The sequence below is a fragment of the Ovis canadensis genome, chromosome 20 (assembly GCF_042477335.2).
Source record: "Ovis canadensis isolate MfBH-ARS-UI-01 breed Bighorn chromosome 20, ARS-UI_OviCan_v2, whole genome shotgun sequence".
In the NCBI taxonomy this organism is placed as follows: Eukaryota; Metazoa; Chordata; class Mammalia; order Artiodactyla; family Bovidae; genus Ovis; species Ovis canadensis.
This window is the reverse complement of record NC_091264.1, coordinates 50,496,571-50,515,985: the sequence shown is the minus strand read 5'-3', so window position 1 is coordinate 50,515,985 and position 19,415 is coordinate 50,496,571. Positions and strand designations below refer to the sequence as shown.

Here is a 19,415-nt window from a genome sequence, read left to right as displayed (position 1 = left end):
TCTTTAGGTGGTCAATGTCTGTTAATAATTTATCAACCCCAAATCAGAGCACGCAGTTTTTCTAGTTTATACATTTCTAATATTATACAACATGATGTTTAATGCCTTATACAAGTAAGTATCCAGCTAATTTGTATTTATATTTATACTTAAGTAATTGCCTTTATTGTAAACAAAAAAAGACAATTGAGTGTATATTTTAAGTAAATAAATTTCACATGCAAATAAAAGGATATGAAAATTGTACTGGAAAATTAACAACAGTTTAGAAATGCTCTTGTGTAATATGCCTTAAGAATGATTCAACTTAGCATGAAGAAAATCATAACTATTCTTCTATTATATTTTATTTACTTCTGTGGCAAACGTGTTGGTTTTCAGATGTATGTATTTTGCTTTTGTTCTTCATGTGTATCTTCCTAGTTTGAATCAATGCCTTTCCGTCCTTTCTTAGTTTGTCATTTTTTTCACAGTTAGGTTGCTCAAGACAAAGAGCTCTTTGATAATGGGCAGGACAAAGGGTTAAAAGATGGTTTAGAACTAATTCAAGAAAGAACAATCCGATCCCACTTGGAGAAGGACAGAGACACTGAATCAGATGGGGCCGGGGAGCCTGGGGAGGAAATTGTGAGTATTTGCTCTTGATTGAGTATCATTATCCTCCTGTGATCTAGGGAGACGATTGTTATAATTAGCAACAAATGTCATGGGCAACTATAATTTACCTTTCCCTGTAACAACTGATAGTTTACCTTTTTCAGTGCTTTCTTCTGCCGACCCACCATGCCCTTCTCTCTACTCTTTCCTAACGATCAAATGCAGAATATTATATATTTGTCTTATAGTGTTGGATCTCAGTGTATACTAACAGTAATAATGTGACTATTAATTGAATGAAAAAGCCATTCAATAACTAGTCACCCCACTTTGGGGCTCTCTTAAAATTTCTACAGGGGGAAACTAGAAACCACAGTATCACATAGTAAGCATGCCGGAGACACTTTAGAGATATCTTAGGACTATTTCTTATTAATCTTTTTTCTAAGTGTAGTATTATATTTAGAAAGGAATATTATTTACTATATTGCATAGTGTCTTTTAAGTGAATTTTAATATTCTTTAGATTTTATTTATAGTATACTTTTTAATCTCATTTGAATTTATTGCAGTAATTCAGTAGAAGTACTTGTAACTCAAGTTGAGTTTTAAAAATAGAATGTAAACACAATACTTTATAAAACATCATGGAATTAATTGTGAAAAGTATTTAAATAGTATATACCTGTACTAGTTATTTGTTACATGATATCAGAATTGTTGAAATGCCTTTAAATGAAAGTAGCTCAAGTCCTCTTTTTAAAGTGTCCTATTATTTTGGAATTTGCACTAAATCTATATAAATAGGCCCCTTTGCAGATTTTAAATAACATAGAATATCATATTAAGAATAGTAATTAAGTAGTATATGCAGATGACACCACCCTTATGGCAGAAAGTGAAGAGGAACTAAAAAGCCTCTTGATGAAAGTGAAAGAGGAGAGTGAAAAAGTTGGCTTAAAGCTCAACATTCAGAAAATGAAGATCATGGTGTCTGCTCCCATCACTTCATGGGAAATAGATGGGGAAACAGTGGAAACAGTGTGAGACTTGATTTTTTTTGGCTCCAAAATCACTGCAGATGGTGATTGCAGCCATGAAATTAAAAGACGCTTACTCCTTGGAAGGAAAGTTATGACCAACCTAGATAGCATATTCAAAAGCAGAGATATTACTTTGCCAACAAAGGTCTGTCTAGTCAAGGCTATGGTTTTTCCTGTGGTCATGTATGGATGTGAGAGTTGGACTGTGAAGAAAGCTGAGTGCTGAAGAATTGATGCTTTTGAACTGTGGTGTTGGAGAAGACTCTTGAGAGTCCCTTGGACTGCAAGGAGATCCAACCAGTCCATCCTAAAGGAGATCAGTCCTAGGTGTTCATTGGAAGGACTGATGCTGAAGCTGAAACTCCAATACTTTGGCCACCTGGTGTGAAGAGTTGACTCATTGGAAAAGACCCTGATGTTGGGAGGTATTGGGGCAGGAGGAGAAGGGGATGACAGAGGGTGAGATGGCTGGATGGCATCACCAACTTGATGGACATGAGTTTGAACTAAACTCATGTCCATCTGGGACATAAACTCTGGGAGTTGGTGATGGACAGGGAGGCCCAGCGTGCTGTGATTCATGGAGTCACAAAGAGTCGGACATGACTGAACAACTGAACTGAATTAAGTGAAAAAAAGTCATTGAAATAAATAACTGATAGATCATCTGGCAAAGATGAATATTCCTAAAGCTGAGGAGAGTTGAAAATAGTATAATGATATGTTTTTATCATTATTATATGTGTAGCTGCTGCTCTGACATTTCTCTTTTACTACCACAGTTTTAGAATGAATGGTCAGCATTTCTCATCTACATGTCTACTCTGTATCCTTGTGTGTGTTAGTCGCTCAGTCGTGCCCGACTCTTTGCGACCCCATGGACTGCAATCCACCAGGTTCCTCTGTCCATGAGATTTTCCAGGCAAGGGTACTGGAGTGGGTTGCCATTTCCTTCTCCAGGGGATCTTCCCAACCCAGGGATCGAACCCAGGTCTCCTGCATTGCAGGCAGATTCTTTACCGACTGAGCTACAAGGGAAGCCCTTCGATGACGAATTAATTCTGTGTCTTCCCTGAGACTGTTCTAGAATACCATTCATACGTTCTTTTAACCGTATATGATGGCCTTTGCTCCGTGTTCGTTCTCTATAACATCTCTGTCGATGTTCATGTTTTAGATCACAGAGAGTCTTCCTGAAACAGTGTCTTTTGTGGCTTTGATTCTGGGTTTTCTTCTGTCATCTGGACTGCTCCTTATTTCACTATTTTTGTCCACTCTCCTAAATGCAATTATTTTGCTCATTTCTAGAACACCTGCTCTTTTCCTCCTTCTTTGGGAAATATTTTCTTAAATCTCATTTCTCTGAGGACAAATCCTTGAAAACTAACATTTTTCCATCTCTGGACTTGTTTTCTTAAATATCCTAGAGTCAAGGAAAATGAGAACTAATAAGATAAAGTAAGTAATTTTTTGGTTAAGATCATAAAACTATCTAGTTAGAGACCTAGAACTATGGAATTAATTTGAAAGATGAATCGTCTGTTAGTAAAACCAAAACAAAACTGGAGTTTGATTTTTTAGTTTTGGCTCTCTTTTGAAAGACAGTTTTTTAATTTTTAATATTTATTTTAAGTTTTTTATTCTTTATTTGTAAAGGTGGTCCTTGTATTGTTGCATAGCTTTTTGCTAAAGGTTAATAACATATGTACTATATCTAACAGTCTTCAAGTAATTAATTTAGGTGCTAAGCAAAAGGTGCATAGTTTTTGAGATGATGGGAAAATTCAGTTGCTGTTTATACTGAAAGTTATATTAAAGGCACTGGAGCAAGTCCATTATATTAACACCACTTGCCAATTTTGCTGACAGTGACTACAGTAAAATATGACAATAAATTTTATTTTTAAAGGGCTTTTAAGCTGTATACTTAGAGTACCTGTATCTCAAATGACATTCAAGGTGTCCCTTCCTTTGTATGTGGTTGATAATTTCACTTTCTCAGGCCTGTGTTTGCATAAGGTTCATTCTGCTGACTACTGGGATCACAAAGACCAAATTTACTGCTTGTGTTCAAGTTATCCTAGGACTATCCGAAAAAGGCTTGATTTTTTTAAACCATGTTTTTCTTGTATAAGCTTAGGATTTAACACAAGCAATGAGGAAAATGTAGAAAACTTCTGTGTCAATGTCCTAAACTAGAGCACAAATCAAATTTTTGTGTACTAGATAAAATAGAAGATAGAAGGCAATGCACCTGATTTTTTATATATGATTGTGAAATTAGTCTCATCTTAAATTCATACCTGGCTGTTCTTGTTACCATGGAAAAAAGCAAAGAATATTTTGCTGCCTAAAGCTTGGTTTTACTAATGAAAATATTTCTATGCCACCTCTTGGCTGTTAGAAGGCCTAAAGAGACCCCATAGTTGCTTCTTAGAAGTTCAAGCATATTTAGTTAAACAATTTAATTCTGTTCATATGCATTTGCTTTTTATTTTTTACTTTACTATTATTATTATTATTTACTTTACAATATTGTATTGGTTTTGCTTTTTATTCTCTACCAATTTATGTCTTTTCCAAAATGTTTGTATAGTGATTATTCAGCACATTTTTAATTTGAAGGACAATTTCACCCCAATTTTTTTTTCTCTTATTACCTCATCTTCTGAACTGAAAATATCTACATATCTGCATATGTCATTCAACATACTTGAAAACTGTAAAGAAAATGTTATACCAAGTGTTTGATGGAAGTAAGAAATAAAATCTTAAAGTGATAGAGCATATGTAACTAGACAAAACCATTACATGTTATTCAATATTTGTTATTAAAACATTGAAATAGAAAATTGATGCTGCTATCAACACTTAAAAATATGACTATATTGGAAATTTGGGGATTGAAATTTAAGGAATTTGTTTGAATATTTTTATTTGAACTATTCCTGTTAAACTTTTGTGAAATCTTCTATTCACATTCTTCCTGTTCAACCTGTGAGTAAATTGGAGTACTTGAGTTCCCAAATATTGTAAGACTTTTAAGAAAATCAGCATATTCATATTTTTGTTAAATTCATCCTACTGTGTTCTGGTGACTGCCAGAACATTTAGTAAGATTATGACAAATCTATTGAGGAGCATTTCAAAATGTATGTAATAGTTGAAGAAAATTATTTCTGCATGATATAGTGCAAAATAATGAAGATATTAAAAGTAAATACTTTCACAAATGATTCAAATTCTATTAAAAATGATTTAGGAAGTCCCATAACATGAGACTAATTTATATAGGTACTAACATTTTTGAATTTGGTTCCAACTCACAATTAGACTTTTCACAAATAGTTTTAGATAAAACAACAGTAGCAGCAGCCCCTCCTTCTCCCTCAAAACTCTCAACACCTTGAAAGAAATCAATTTAATTTTATTTTTAAACTTCTAAGGATATTTGGGAATGATGCCCACATCACTAACTCTGTTCCAAACTAGTAATACAGAAGTCCATTTTGGGGCTTCTCTGGTAGCTCAGCTGGTAAAGAATCGACCTGCAATGCAGGAGACCCCAGTTTGATTCCTGGATTGGGAAGATCCCTTGAGAAGTGATAGGCTCCCCATGCCAGTACTCTTGGGCTTCCCTGGTAGCTCAGACAGTGAATAATCTCCTTGCAGTGCGGGACACCTGGGTTTGATCCTTGGGTTGGGAAGGTTCCCTGGAGTAGGGCATAGCAACCCACTTCAGTATTCTTGCCTGGAGAATCCTCATGGAGAGAGGAGCCTGGTGGGCTGCAGTTCATGGGGTTGCAAACAGTCGGACATGACTGGGCAACTAAGCACATGGTTTATTTATTTTCTCCTCCTCCAAATGTTAGACTAATTATATGGTTAAATATGGTTTAGTCATCTGATTAAAAATGTACACCAGATTTGTTTTTTTTTTTCAATAAAACAGGTATTCAATCCCGTATTTTTCCTGAAGACAAAACAGGTTTTGACAAGTCCATTATACTACTGTAGATTTAGATGAGACTTTAAACACAACAAGAAAATAAAACATAACAGTCAGAATAAATTAAAAATAATTTAAACTTTAAAAGTTAAAGACAAACAATGATAAGGTTATAAAATGAGTGTTATAGAAATCTCTACACTGCCTTAAGTATTAATCAACCAAAAATCAGCACTAAACTTTTCAACAATTGACTGAAATATTGTAATCTGAAAAATTCCATAGTTCACAGAGTTGATGTGTTTTAAAAATAGACCAATTGTTTAAGAGGTACAATTATTTTGTATACTAATCCCAAAAAGAAATTTCTTGCAAGGTTTCTCATTGAGGATAATGTAAGTAACGTCCTGCATGATATTCCTAGAGAAGAGTTCAGAAGTTCTATTTTTTTAAGAATTATATGCTAAATATTGAATATTTATTATATATTTAATTTGTTATATATAAATATGATGATCATGTAAATATATTAAATACATGTAATATTCTCTTAGAGTATTATAACAAAGCAGAGAGGTAACCTTATTTTCTATAAGAGTGCATAGTATAAGTACCATGAACCAGCAGTGGCCTTGGTAGACACCTGCTGCTGCTGCTGCTGCTGCTAAGTCGCTTCAGTCGTGTCTGACTCTGTGCGACCCCAGAGATGGCAGCCGACCAGGCTCCCCCGTTGCTGGGATTCTCCAGGCAAGAACACCGGAGTGGGTTGCCATTTCCTTCTCTAATACATGAAAGTGAAAAGTGAAAGTGAGGTCGCTCAGTCGTGTCCGACTGCTAGTGACCCAGTGGACTGCAGCCTACCAGGCTCCTCCATCCAGGAGGATTTTCCAGGCAAGAGTACTGGAGTGGGGTGCCATTGCCTTCTCCATAGTAGACACCTAGCCATGCAGTTTGTTGCCAGGCAGGAGGTTTAGGTGCACCACTCCAAAACAAAAGTCAGTAACTTGGCAAGTTATCCACATGCATGCATATGTGCTCAGTCATTCAGTAGTATCCGATGCTTTGTGACCCCATGGACTGCAGCCCACCAGGCTCCTTTGTCCATGAAATTTTCCAGGCAAGAGTACTGGAATGGCTTGCCAGTTCCTCCTCCAGTGAATCTTTGTGGCCCAGGGATGGAACCTACATTTCTTGTGGCTTCTGCATTGGCAGGCAGATTATTAACTGCTGAGCCACCTGGGAAGCCCAAGCTATCCATTCAACTGCCTTATAATTTATGATCTTATGTGGTAAGTTAGCTCATTTAGTTCTCCTGGCATGTATTTTGTAAACAGTGCTCTACAGAACAGCCTGCTATTCAAGATTAACTACTCTAAGGGTACTTTCCTGATACTTAAAAAAATAAATACGACCAAGGAGTAGGTGTGATACTGGGAAAGACTGAAGGCAGAAGGAGAAGATGGTGACAGAGGATGAGATGGTTGGATGGCATCACTGATTCAATAGACATGAACTTGGGCAAACTCTGAATGATATTGAGGGACAGGGATACCTGGCATGCTGTAGTCCATGGGGTTGCAAAGAGTCAGACATGGCTTAGCAATTGAACAACAACAACCTTCATTTTCAGGCTAACTCTTTTTGCAACCATCTACTCTTTCATTCTTGCCTGGGTAATCCTGTGGACAGAGGGGCCTAGGAGGCTATAGTCCATGGGGTTGCAAAGAGTTGGACACTGCTGAGCATACACTCACAACCTTCTGCTGCAGAACTTTGGGGAATTTTTGGTCCCTTCATCTGCATATGCAAAATTACATCCCTACGAATGTCTTACATCTTCTCAGAGGAAGAGAAAGCCTTTCTGTGCACCCTCCATACTGTTGGGCAGGCACACAACTCTTCTAAAGTGAAAGTGAAAGTTGCTCAGTTGTGTTCGACTCTTTGCGACCCCATGGACTATATAGTCCATGGAATTCTCCAGGCCAGAATACTGGAGCGGGTAGCCTTTGCCTTCTCCAGCGGATCTTCACTATCCCGGCATCAAACCAGGGTCTCCTGCATTGGAGGTGGATTCTTTACCAACTGAGCTATCAGGGAAGCCCAACTTTTCTAAAAGTCCATCCCAGTTTAGGTATAAGATTCCAAGCTAAGACAAAGCATCGGACACTTGTGCCTCAGGTCCATGTTAAGGAATATCACCTTAAGGTCCGTGCTGCACCAATTTTATGAAAAACTCACTTGAACAGAAGTATATTTGTAAACACACACACATCACTGTAAGAGTATGTGGTCCAGCTGAGAACTGCATTAATTGACTTCTTTATTGCTGTGACCACTCATATAATTGCTTTTATTGAGTTACTTCTTTAGTGCAATGCCCCAGCCTACAGTGAGTAATTTTATAAGGAAACAGTCTTATGAAACTTAATGCTATATCTAGTGTAAGAATGTTGAGTTTGTTTCATCACCCAGTGCCATCTTTATGAGGACCCATGGGAGAAGAGTTTCTTGGATTTCTAAACTAGGAATGCCTGCCCTCAGCCACATGTGCCCTCTTCATCCATGTTGTTAATAAGGTACTTGACAGGGCCACTTCTGAATCCTGAACTTCCTGGCTCTGTCCCCCAAGGCCTGCCCTGGCACTGGATTCTAGAAAAGCTAGGGTCAACATATGGCCTTCTAGTGAAGGTCCAGATCCATAGGAAGCTTACGTATTTGTTTCAGTCCTGGTATCCACTAATTTCTTCTAGTATTGTTTTTTCTTGGTTTCATTTCTTTATCCTCTTAGTTGAGATTTTATTTTTTCTTAATATATAGATTTTGAGAGCTACGTTAAATTTATGGAAGTGAGGGTGAGAGTTTGCAGAAGAGTTAAGGCCTTAACCTTTCATTCTTCTGTGTCCTTTTGAGTCCAGCGATTCCTGTGTTCCTTAAGCTGACTCTCTGTGTAGTCATGCTGCACTCCAGATTTGCTCACTGTTCCATCTATAGGGTTTTTTCCTATCAATAAAATGATATTATACCACTTTCCCCATGGAGGACATGAAACATGGTTTGTGTGGAATGTCACGTGTGCTATGTTCTTTATGCATATAAATTTTCATATAAATTTTAATGCTTCTTGGAAGTATTGAATTTGGTGAGCTCAATGTTTTTGATGACTCATATTGTCACTCAGTTTCTTGGGTGATTTAATAAAAGATCTGAACTCTTCTCTGAAATGAACATGCTCAATTAAAAAAAAGAAATGTTTACATAATTATCTTGATAGGAGTTGACAGTAAAGCAGAAATTCTGAGAAATGCTAGTAAATATTGTCAGTAAACTCATTCCTCCATTGTCTGAAAATACTTAAGTGGCACAGCAGACATTCAGTATATCCTGTGATTCACTTTACCATTCACATTTTTTGAATAACTAAGAGGAATGTAGGCAAATCTTTTTGATTATGTTGTCATTCATTCACTCGTCCACTTATTCCTGTTGTTAGTAACTACTCTGTACCCTACACTATTCTCAGTATTGAAGATACATGAAGAAAATTAAAAATCCCTTCCCTTGTAGAACTTATATTCTGTTAATCGCTAGGGGAGACATAATAAACACGCTAATAAATTCATAAACAACCAAATGATATAATCTCAGATGGTTTTGGATACTATGAAGGAAAAGAAGTGGCTAAGTGTGGTGATGACTTTAGTGAGAGGAATCAGGACAGGACAATGACCTTTGATAGGAGACCCAAACGTTGAGAGGGAATCAGCCACACAAAGATCAGGGAAAGAATCCTCCAAGCAAAGAGAACAGCTGGTGCAAAGGATCTGAGATGAGAAAAGGGTTGCATGCTCTGGGTCCAGGGAGAAGGCCAGTGTGCTTTGAGCTGAATGTGGTAGACCAGGAGGATGATGGGCAGGCAGGTAGTGGGTCACTTGGGGTTGTTAACTATTCATGTCTAGTTGTCCTGTCTTAGTTTCCAGAAGCAAATGGGGTGGATTAAAGCTCCTTCATAGGCTTGTTTGTGAAGATTTTGTGTGTTAATCGCTGGTAAATGCTCAGGAGCATGCCTGGCACTTGGTAAGAACTATCTGTGTTGTCTACTATTCTTATGTGTATGTGCATGGGACAGTTTTCCTCTAGCTAACAATTTATTGTCCTGATAGACTTTTAAAGCAAGTGTAGGTCTTAGTAATCATATCCAGTCTTGATGTTTTACAGATCATACGTTAGCTCAAAGAGGTCAAATGGACACGCAAACTCCCACAACTAGTGAGTAAATGTTTAGACAAGAATCTTGGTCTCTTGACTCTCAAGCCAAGAGCTTTCTCTGTTAGATTGTGTTAGCCTTCAGTTATCAACCTAACGGACATAGAATTGTTTTCCTTAGTATTTGCCTTATAGGTTTATATTTAGAAATGTATAATTAAACCTGACTTTCTTTGTATAGAGATCAAGATAGTTCCCTGAATTTATAAGTTAATGACTTACTGATAATTGAAAGATATTTGGAAATAATTCAAATTTCAAATGATTCTAACGAATTAGCTGCAGATTTAAATATTCCATTTGTAGCTTTAGCATTTACACTTTTTTGAGTAAGATGGATCTAGGAAAATAGTTTCATTTCATTCATTCATCTCAGCAACTCCTCTGTGCCTATACCCAATACAAAGTGCCTGCCCTCATGGAATCTGTACTTAAAGAAGCAAATAATAAACACATGAATAAACAAACACATGACTAAAAAGGCAATTTCAGAGAAGTCCCCAAGATACTTTAAAATGAGGAAATCAAGTAGTCAGTGATTTGTTATTATGATAGATAAGAATTTTGTCACTAAAATTGGAAAACCTAATCACACTTCAAACCCATTAAAAAACATTTTTTTTTGAGCACTTCTTACCGGTAAACAGATGAATGGTTTATGTAAATTCAAACGTAGTTATGTACATGGTATTATTGAACAGTGGCATTTAAATTAATATGTAGCGTAGTCTTTGTTAAAGCATCAATTTATAGGGCTACATTTATTTTACCCAAAATGTATGATTTGGTGGCTTAGAATAATTTTAAATTTTAACTTGTCTCTTTTTACAACTTTGTAAGTTTTCCTAGTCATAGGAAAATTAGTTTTGGGGACATTTTTTTCTCCCTTTGCTTGCCTTTTTATAGGAGATCCATTACCTGGGAAAGAGTTTGTTCTGAAAGTTCATTTGTAAACCATTTTGAACTCATTTGTCATAGAAGCAGGCTTAACATGATGTTTAGTTTCAAATGCCAGTTCACAAAAATTTATTCCTCATTTTTGAAGCTGAGTGTCTGTAGTTATGATGCTTCCGTGAGTTCTGAGCCAGTTTGGTTTGGAAGTAAACAGGGGAGAGACATACTTTTCTCCTTCTCTGAGCTCGGACCTTGGACCTAGTCCATTCCTTAAAGCTGAGAAGCTCTCCCCTTTGCTCCTTACTCACTTCCTTTCTGCACTCCTGCCTCCTATGGCACCCTTCTCTTTAGGCTCTTATAAAATTAAAAGGATTTTTTTTTCCCAGTAAGAATACGTGTTCCTTACTGTTTTCCATTTCATTTGGAGTCATACAAAATTGATAGTTGGGTACACAAAATGAGTATTTGATTTTCAAAATACCAAGCATATATTTCACACTGTTGAAATGATTTCTTTTAACGTTTGTTCAGATACCTGTTTTTAGGAGCTAAGAACTTATATTCTCAATGTTATCTCCTTTTGCTCCCTAACAGCACTGTCCATTCAGTTAGAGCTGCAGTTCACACATCCTCAGATGTTCACAGAATGTCCTTGTTTTTTGCTTTGAGATGGTGTGTTTGTTGTTGTTTAGTCGCTAGGTTGCGTCCGACTAGCACTTGCAACGCCATGGACTGTGGCCTGCCAGGCTCCTGTGTCCATGGAATTTCCCAGCAAGAATATTGGAGTGAGTTGCCATTTTCTTGGGGATCCTCCTGACCCAGGGGATTGAACTTGCATCTCCTACATTGCAGGTGGATTCTTTACCACTGAGCCACCGGGGAAGCCATGAGATGGTATATAGGATTTGAAAATTTAAGAGATTTCACTGAAGGCAAGCTTAGTCCTGTAAGGAAAGGCTGACAAATTATAGCAGTATTATTCGATTAGTTTGGGTCTGCCCTGCTTTTGGCATCTGCTTTGTTTTCTATATTGTCTTTGTGCCCTTTGCTGTCAACTTAGAGAAATAGACTACATGGAATCCTTGCCGAAGCAGAAACCAAACGGAAGTGGTGAGTGTTTCCTGCTCGACTCTAAGGACAGTGCATAGGTCTGTTGCCCGCCAAAAATAGATGTAGTTCATAGTATGTTCAACTCCATGGCTCATATTTTTTCATTTCCTCTTCCCAGATGAATAAATTGGGAGGAAAGAGAAAAAATTACCCCCATAAAAAGTACATTTTCCCCTCTATGTTCAATTATGGAGGGACATCTATAAACACAGGCATAGAGCCCAGAGGAAAGGAGATATTTTCGAAATGTTGTCTGAGAGTCACTTTAGCTTCCAAATAAAAATTGTTTGAAAATACATTTAGGACATCTAAGCAGAAATATTGACATATGGTATGGGATATTTGGCTGAGTTCGTGGATGATATATGGGCCTGCCTGAAGGAGTTTGCTGGTAATAGTATAACCTAGGAAGAGACTGATTGTCAGAAACACAGACATTCAAGGATCTGTGGAAACTTAATGGTCATGTAGGAGAATTTATTTGGTGATTAAAGGAGTGTAATTTATACAGAATAGAAATAAAATTAATGAGACTTTTTAGAAATAGCTGAACTATTTAGTTTCTGTTTTTGCAAATTCCAAAGGATGCTATTTGCTAGGTCTTCAGGAACCACAGCAGAAATGTGCCCTTTGTCAATATCTACTGTTGAATTCTGCCTTTCAGGCTGTTTAGGGTATGGCACGCATTTGTCCATTGCAGTTTTGCCTCTAAAGCACAAGTCATATATGCTTGTAGCATATTTAAAGTTATACAACCAATAGATTTATGAGAGACAGCAAGGATTGCAACAGTTCATGCTCAAACCTGTATGTACTTGAAAAGTAAAGTGTCAAAGAGATAGTATAGTTTATTGGAATGTACATTTAGTTAAACCTAGGAAACTTGGTTTCTACTTTTGCCATGGAGTTTTATGAGTTTAGATAAGTGACATAACCATTCTTGGATTTATTTATATATCTCTAAAATACTACATATATATATCTAAAATATAAAGATAAATATATATCTAAAATATTAAAAAGCAGAGACATTACTATGCCAACAAAGGTCTGTCTACTCAAAGCTTTGGTTTATCCAGTAGTCATGTATGGATGTCAGAGTTGAACTATAAAGAAAGCTGAGTGCTGAAGAATTGATGCTTTTGAACTGTGGCGTTGGAGAAGACTCTTGAGAGTCCCTTGGACTGCAAAGAGATCCAACCAGTCCATCCCAAAGGAAATCAGTCCTGGATATTCATTGGAAGGACTGATGCTAAAGCTGAAAGTCCAATACTTTGGCCACCTGATATGAAGAACTGACTCATTTGAAAAGACCCTGATGCTGGGAATGATTGAAGGTGGGAGGAGAGGGGAATGACAGAGGATGAGATGGTTGGATGGCATCACTGACTCAGTGGACATGAATTTGAGTAAGCTCTGGGAGTTGGTGATGGACAGAGATGCCTGGTGTGCTGCAGTCCATGGGGTCGCAAAAAGTCAGATATGACTGAACAACTGAACTGAACTGAAAATGGGAGGAGAGTCTAGTTGATGTCCATGGTTTCTCTCTTTTCTGACTATCAAATGATTCCCACTGGGATCAAAAAACCTGGAATAAAAAAACCCATTTTCCATGCCAAGAGTAATGGCTGCAAAATCTATGAAATTATATAAAAAGTATCTAAATCAATGATCTGTTTCTTTTTTTAGTGTTATGGAAATATAATTAGAAAATAAAATTGCAAGATATTTAAAATGCACATGATGATTTAAATAGCTATACATTATGAAAGGATTTTTCCTATCAAGTTAGTTAACACATTTATCACCTCACCTATTTACTACTTAAAAATCTTTTTTGGTGAGAACATTTGTTTTACACTCTTTTGACAAATGTCAGTAATACATTACAAACCATCATCACATCACTATGTTATATATTAGATCCTCAGACCTTATTCATCTTAGAGGTCAAAGTTTGTACCCTTTTACTAAATTCTTCCTTTTGTCATTGATTTTTTTAGCATTTATTTTTATGTGATCTGAGACATATTCTTATATTTATGGTTTTGAATTTAGGAAAAAAGATGTCCCCCTCCTGTTGTAAACACTTTAGTGATAGGTCCTTGAGGAACCATCTTTATCTAGCAGCTGTATCATAACCACCTGTATCATTGTCCAAAAGCAAGATGATTTACACAGGTAAGGAAAATAAAGAGAGCTTAATGGACTTAAGCAGTTATTGGAAGTTGTACTAGAGTAAAGGATAACTGAAAAGGAATAGCAAAACCTGTTGGAGACAGGCAAGAACAGGGAGTGATGAGCACATTTAGGTCCACAGGATAAAGGAAGAGAGCGGAGATTGCAGTCTCTAGAGAGACTTGTATATAGCTGCAGCTGAAGGTGGAGGCCTCTGACCAGGGCTTTGGTCTTCAGTGAAGAAACCTGGCCACATCTCAGCAGAAGAGGAATCAGGAAAGAATCAAATCTACTAATCTCTTTCTCCACTGACTCCAGTCTCTTGCTGCTGCTGCTGCTGCTGCTGCTGCTGCTAAGTCACTTCAGTTGCGTCCGACTCTGTGCGACCCCATAGACAGCTGCCCATCAGGCTCCCCCGTCCCTGGGATTCTCCAGGCAAGAACACTGGAGTGGGTCGCCATTTCCTTCTCCAATGCATGAAAGTGAAAAGTGAAAGTGAAGTCGGTCAGTCGTGTCCGACTCTTAGTGACCCCATGGACTGCAGCCCCCCAGGCTCCTCTGCCCATGGGATTTTCCAGGTGAGAGTACTGGAGTGGGGTGACATCGCCTTCTCCACCAGTCTGTTGCTAGTGTCTCCCATTGGCCAAACTCCAGGAGAAGTCAAAGGTTGGGGAGCCAGAGGGATGCAGTCTGGTCTGGTCAATCTCCAAAGGTTCATGACATGAAAGAAAATGCTCAAGAGTGGTTCTAGAGGCACAAAAACAGAATATCAGATAACTCATCATTTCTACATGCTAGAAATGTTTTCTTTATCCTGTAAATGTAGTTATACTTGATTTTGATAGGCCTTTAGAATGACCCTTGTCATGATTAACTGTAATGGGAAAGGTCAATTTCTTTGGCTTTGACTTGGGTATTTGTCACTATATTGGTGTTGTGATAATATTATTACTGGGACCCCAACTGACTGTATTGCTGATCTACTTACACCCTTTGAAGAGATAGGTATGTGACCAGACTTAGGAAGGAAGGGACTAGAAATGTATCACAATGTATTTTTATATATTGTTGGATTTAGTTCAGATTACATGCACATTCCGTTCTGAATGAGTATGCTTTCTGTTTCAACAAACTGGAGTATGCTTTCTGTTTCAACAAACTGTAAGTCTTGTATCTCTTCATTATTTCTCGTTACAAATAGATGTATATAATGATACCTATACTATATTTTACTTATTCTTGTAGGCCATTGCTCTGCTTCTGTTAGGACCTGAGATTTGAACCCTTGAAAAAAAAACAAATCTATTGTAGAGTTTGAATTATATTGCAGTTATCTGAATTGATGGAATAATAAAATGACTAATGATGATTACTTATTTCAACTTACAAAATTTTATATATACATATGAAGAGAGATATTCACATATAATTTTATTCTCAGCCCCTTGTGGTATTCTGAGAGCTTTGGTTTAAATTATATGTAAAAGAAATTATTTTATTATGACAGTTAAACAACTGTGGTTGTTATAATTATGTGTGGGCATACTGAATCCATTAGTCCACGGGCCGTAAAATTGCATGTCCTCATCCCTTTGAGAAGAGAATAATAGCATTTCTATGACTCTTTATCTCACTCATTTAATTTATACTTTGTGTATATTTTTAAAATATCAAAATATATTAGAATAGCAATGCATATATAATATTTTTGCATTATACAATTTGAGTCACTGACAATGTGTTGAAAAATGAAAATAATTTGGAAATTAACTCTTTTGGAAACAGAAAATCATCAAAATTTGCTGCATAAAATGTTACTTAATTTGGGAGTAGTGTAGTTTAGAAAGTAGTTTGTTAGTTGCTCAGTCATGTCTGACTCTTTGATATCTCATGGACTGTCGCCTGCCAGGCTCCTCTGTCCATGGAATTCTTCAGGCAAAAATACTGGAGTGGGTAGCCATTCCCTTCTCCAGGGGATCTTCCCAACCCAGGGATCAAACCCGGGTCTCCTACATTGCAGGCAGACTCTATCATGTGAGCCACCGGTAAAGCCCAATTTACCCCCAAATTGTTTATGAAATCACTTCAACTGAAGAGAGGGAAAATGTTCAAATTAATCATGTTTGCATGAGTTTGCATAAAGCCTCAGAGATGGAAATAGTTTTGAAGTTGGGCAGAAGAGCAAGAGATTGGATTGTACAGGGTAAACCTTGAATCTGGAATGTAAGAGAGCAAGTTTGCTGCCCTCAGTGGGTTCCTCCTTGTTTTTTTAAATCACCTCCTTTTCTTACCTTTACTCCCTAAATCACCTCCTCTGCTTTACTATTTCTTTTTCCATAGTACAGATACAGATCGCCTGTTAGCATACTATACAGTGTACTGGATCCATGTTTTTTGTGGGTTATCTGTCTTCCCCAGCTAGCATATAAGTTCCATGAGGACCAATGTCTGCCTGCCTTATTTACTGATGTAAACCAAGCACCTATAAGCATGCTTGAGTCAAGTGGGAATTACGAAAATATTTGTTACATAACCAATGGCTGAGTACTTTGGGCTTCCCTGGTGACTCAGACGGTAAAGAATCCACCTGCAGTGTGGAAGACCTGGGTTTGATCCTTGGGTTGGGAAGTTCCCCTGGAGGAGGGCATGGCAACTACTCCAGTATTCTTGCCTGGAGAATCCCCAGGAACAGAGGAACCTGGAGAGCTACAGTCCATGGGGTTGCAAAGAGTTGGACATGACTGAGCGACTAAGTACAATGTAGCACAGCAGAGTACTTTAGTGACTGAACAGCAATAGTAGTTTCAGAATTTAGAGGTTTTTATTAGCTATTGTAACGAAACTGTTCTGCAGTTAATGATGCAAGGTTAAGGCATGTTTCTGTTTTCTTTATCAGCATAAACATAAAGTACATTTGGAGATAAGGTTTTAGACACAATATGCTAGCTAGAATGTACCTTTGAAAAAAAACCAAACAATGTTAGTAGAGGTGCTTTCTTTATCAAAAAATAAGTATATTCCTTTAAGAAAAGTTTCTGTATATAGGTGTGTGTACATTTGTTTATACATATATGTATATAAACCAATGTTTTAAATCTATGTTTTAGATATAAAACATAGAGATTGTATGATCATCATACATCTATAACATATATAAAGTTATATTAGTTTCAGGTGTACAGTGTAATTATTTGATATGTATATATCGCAGAATGATCACCACAGTAAGTCTGGTTAACATCTGTCACAATACAGTAAAAAGATTTTTTCTTGTGATGAGAATTTTAAGATCTCTTAGCAACATTCAAAAATGCAATAAGTATATTCATTTTTCAATTTAGTGCGATTAAGTGGGACAAGTCATTCCGAGTCTTAGCATCAAAGAATCATGTTTGAATAGTCGAACTGAATAAGATTTCTCAGTTCTAATTCATATTGAGCTTTCTTGAAAAATCCACCCCTGATTAGGCCCACCTGGCTCCCATCACACTTGGTATGGTGTGTAGGCAGAGATCTGTCTTTAAAGCATATGTTTCTTTTCTACTTGTCCATGCATTTCTGCCTCAACATCTTTCATTGCCTCATCTGTCTTCCTTGTGTTTATTATCAAAATAGGTTATAATTATGGCAGAAGATGTCTAAGTAGCTAGAGTTTCATCTGCTGCCTACTGGGCATTTTGGAAAGAGGCTCAGAGGGAGTTCTTCCAATATTAGAGTTTTACTTTCAGGAGATTAGAAAGATTTTCACTTTCAAGAGTCCATCAATGTGAATATTATCTTAGGACTGAACACTTTTAATTATTTGATTAGTGATTAGCTGACCTTCTGCTGAAAGTAAGACAATGAAGGGATAGTAAACAAGGGTGGATTCAGGTGAAAGGAATGAGAAACTCTTGGGGGAAGTAGACACATGTTTAAGGAGGGCATTACTTACGTTTTGTTTAGGATTTGGGTCAGTTTGGCTCTATAAAGGAATGGGTTGTTTTCATTTTATTTCCATTCATCCTGTATGCTTTACAGTGTATGTCTTATTTAAGCATTGGAAGGGTCCAGTGACTTACTGCTTGTTATCACTGGGTAGTCGTGCTTTGGTTCAGAGACTTGTGGAGAAGGCAATGCACCCCACTCCAGTACTCTTGCCTGGAAAATCCCATGGGCGGAGGAGCCTGGTAGGCTGTAGTCCATGGGATTGCTAAGAGTCAGACACGACTGAGCGACTTCACTTTCACTTTTCACTTTCATGCATTGGAGAAGGAAATGGAGACCCACTCCAGTGTTCCTGCCTGGAGAACCCCAGGGACAGGGGAGCCTGGTGGGCTGCCGTCTACGGGGTTGCACAGAGTCGGACACGACTGAAGTGACTTAGCAGCAGCAGCAGCAGCAGAGACTTGAGTGTACTTACTTCTGTGATTTGCTGCAGTGACTTAACATTTTTTGATGATTTCTGGTACAGAGTGAATGAAATACAGGAAAATAAAGTTCAGATGCTTTTGGACAAAGCCTTAGTTTATCTCCTCCCTTGTCTCTGACTTTCCAGCCATTTATTTCCTCATCTAGGCCCATGTTCTTGGATGCCTTTTGACTCTTAACGTCTGCCTCATTCTGTCTGTGTGGTTAAGGCCTATTTCTTTTCCTGTGTCTTTCCTATCCTTTGCTTCTTTCAGCTTGGCAGAGCCCTCTTTGATTTTCCTTTAGTGTCATAATATTCCCAGCTGTTTCTGGGCTGCTGCTTTTTCTCTATGAGTCTCAACACCCACAACCTGTCAGTACCAGTTAATGTTTCTTTTTGTCAATTCTGGACATACTGCTCTCTTGCACTAAAATGTCCTGGTTTCCTGTTGCCTTGCAAAATAATCACAGACTCTCCAATTTGGCATAAATGATCCTCCCTAATGCATAAACAATCCTTATGGGATTTTCTCCAGTGTAACCCTACAATAATGTATGTAGCACATCATGGCAGCATAATAATGAGAGATGTATGTGTGTTGAAAAAATGAATGTTTCTTGTGTTTTTGTCAGACTTGATTATCACTGATACCGTATCAGTTCAGTTCAGTTCAGTTGCTCAGTTGTGTCCGACTCCTTGCAACCCCATGAATATTGCGGCACGCCAGGCCTCCCTGTCCATCACCAATTCCTGGAGTTCACTCAGAGTCGCATCCATCGAGTCAGTGATGCCATCCAGCCATCTCATCCTCGGTCGTCCCCCTCTCCTCCTGCCCCCAATCCCTCCCAGCATCAAAGTCTTTTCCAATGAGTCAACTCTTCACATGTGCTATATATATTAATATCTCAGCTCCTTTGCTCCCTGATGTAGTAGATATGTACATCATAAGATGATCCTAAATGAATTGACAGGTACTCTTCCTATTTTTGCA

At 37.6% G+C, this 19,415-nt stretch overlaps 1 long non-coding RNA gene across 1 annotated transcript in view; it reads left to right on the top strand.

Moving 5' to 3' along the window:
• The first annotated feature begins 425 nt into the window (after positions 1-425).
• LOC138425758 (uncharacterized) overlaps positions 426-19,415 on the top strand; it is a 33,186-nt gene continuing 14,196 nt past the window's right edge. The window contains exon 1 of the long non-coding RNA XR_011251373.1: positions 426-627. This is a non-coding gene — a long non-coding RNA (uncharacterized lncRNA). The remainder of the gene's footprint in view (positions 628-19,415) is intronic.